Here is a 2,500-nt window from a genome sequence, read left to right on the forward strand (position 1 = left end):
CCACAACGTTGTCCCGCCCACACAGAGACTGCAGCCAATCATGTTCTATCACTCTAAGCACGCTCTGTCTGCCTGCTGATCACAGACAGCAGGGACTTGGTCAGGATTCACACAATAGTTTCAATCTAAACTAAAGATAGAAAAGTTTTTCTGTTGCTCGGCTTTGTGCCTTTATGAAATGAGCCTCACATCATGATGAGCTCCTGAGCCATGAGAGAAAAGCTTCAGCAGATACAACCAGGCTCAGAGGAACCTGAGCTCCCAAACATGCACTCACTTACACAGCTATGGAAACTGTTTGTCTCACAGAAACTACAGATGCAGAAGTTCTGCACAGTTTCCTCATCAGGCTGCAACAATAACATCAAGAGGGTTTCTTGTCATTTCTAGAGGAACCTCTGTTAGATATCAGACAGTCTGTTGATTTCTATAAACCTCCTTTCTGATGAAACAGAATTAAACTGAAATTGAACCTTTTCTTATAAAGACAACATGGAGAGATGGAGAGAGTCCAGTTTTAACTTTTAAGGATGTTTCTGATGATGGAGTCGTCCCCAAGCACACTGTTAGTAAGGTGTGTGTGTGTGTGTGTGTGTGTGTGTGTGTGTGTGTGTGTGTGTGTGTGTGTGTGTGTGTGTGTGTGTGTGTGTGTGTCTGTGTGTGTATCTGTGTGTCTGTGCGTGTGTGTGTGTGTGTGTGTGTGTGTGTGTGTGTGTGTGTGTGTGTGTGTGTTTGTGTGTGTGTGTGTGTCTGTGTGTGTGTCTGTGTTTGTGTGTGTGTGTCTGTCTGTGTGTCTGTGTGTGTGTGTGTGTGTGTGTGTGTGTGTGTGTGTGTGTGTGTGTGTGTGTGTGTGTGTGTGTGTGTGTGTGTGAGTTCTCAGCAGGCTCATATTCACTCCTACAACATTGTCCAGCTCCAGATGCTGATTCCTGCATTTTCCTCTGTGGTTTTGCTCCATTCATTTATTTTCTCTCACTGCGTGTGTCTGACGTTACTGTGTTTACTTCAGGTGACTCACTGTGCAGTTCAGCTGAAGTTGTAAACAGAACCCTGAACAGAACCCTGAACAGAACCCTGAACAGAGATTTACTTTATTTAATAACACTACATTTTGAAGACAAAGACTAAATTGTAAAGGTGTAAAATATAACCCTTTAAAAGTCTTTAATAAGCCCCCAGTGATAATGACACAATGTGAAGCCGTGATTAATGTCGCTCAGATACAGGAGGTGAGATAAAGTGTACAAACTGCTTTAAGAATAAAATCTGATGAAAACTCTTTGTATAAGATGAAAGTGAGCAGCAGAACGAAAGACATCGTCTGGAGCTTTTGGGCTTGAGGTGTGGATTTTTTAGTAAAAGTTACAGGTGAGATGATGAGATACTTTTTCTCACCGAGCGTCTGTTTGATCTGATGCCCTAAAAATAGCTCCACTCTCATCCTGGTGCAGCGAGAGCATCTGAGCTGATCTCAGGTGATTCCAATCTGTCGCAGTGTGTGTGAGAGCCACCACGCTGATGTTTGGCGACACGGCAGAGAAACGCTACAGCGAGTGAAATCAGCCTTTCTGTCATCTGCAGTAATGAAAAATGTCCACGCTGCTGCCTCATGAATCATATTTCACTTTTCATACCTGACCTGCTTTACAGCGTCGTCTCAGAAATACGCAGATAGAAATAAATATAAAAACACTGGAGTGTGTCTGCGCTCTCAGATACTGCTGCAGAAACGGCAGGAGAAAGTTTGTGTGAAGTTCTGCTCATAAATCATTCAAATGATGTTCATAATCTGGTCAGAATATTAAAGATTATTTCATTTATTAATTAATTTATTATTTAATTTATTAATGGGGAGAATGAAAGTGTCAGAATTACTTCTAATTTATTTTACACAGAATGAAAACGAGCTTCATGCTGTGTGTGTGTGTGTGTGTTTGTGTCTGTGTGTGTGTGTGTGTGTGTGTGTGTGTTTGTGTGTGTGTGTGTTTGTGTGTGTTTGTGTGTCTGTGAGTGTGTGTATGTGTGTCTTTGTGTGTGTGTGTGTGTGTGTGTGTGTGTATGTCTGTCTGTGTGTGTGTGTGTGTGTGTGTGTGTGTGTGTTTGTGTGTGTGTCTGTGTGTGTGTGTGTGTCTGTGTGTGTGTCTGTGTGTGTGTGTGTGTGTCTGTGTATGTGTGTCTGTGTGTGTGTGTTTGTGTCTGTGTGTGTTTGTGTGTCTGTGTGTGTTTGTGTCTGTGTCATCTGTGTTGTCTGTGTGTCTGTGTGTGTGTCTGTGTGTCTGTGTGTGTTTGTGTGTCTGTGTGTGTTTGTGTGTCTGTGTGTGTCTGTGTCATCTGTGTTGTCTGTGTGTGTCTGTGTGTGTGTGTGTGTGTGTGTGTGTGTGTGTGTGTGTGTGTGTGTGTGTGTGGGTAATGTGTGTGTTTTATGTATAGTGTAATGAGTAATGTGTGTGTTTGATCTCAGCCTCGTCTGCAGGTCACATGATTCTAGAGATTTTCGCCA

The 2,500-nt window shown here is 42.8% G+C and overlaps 1 protein-coding gene across 2 annotated transcripts in view; it reads left to right on the forward strand.

Moving 5' to 3' along the window:
• Positions 1 to 2,500, forward strand: part of LOC113649686 (rho GTPase-activating protein 42) — a 73,081-nt gene that overhangs the window by 29,515 nt on the left and 41,066 nt on the right. The window lies entirely within an intron of this gene.

Source organism: Tachysurus fulvidraco, chromosome 13, assembly GCF_022655615.1.
Source record: "Tachysurus fulvidraco isolate hzauxx_2018 chromosome 13, HZAU_PFXX_2.0, whole genome shotgun sequence".
Lineage (NCBI taxonomy): Eukaryota > Metazoa > Chordata > Actinopteri > Siluriformes > Bagridae > Tachysurus > Tachysurus fulvidraco.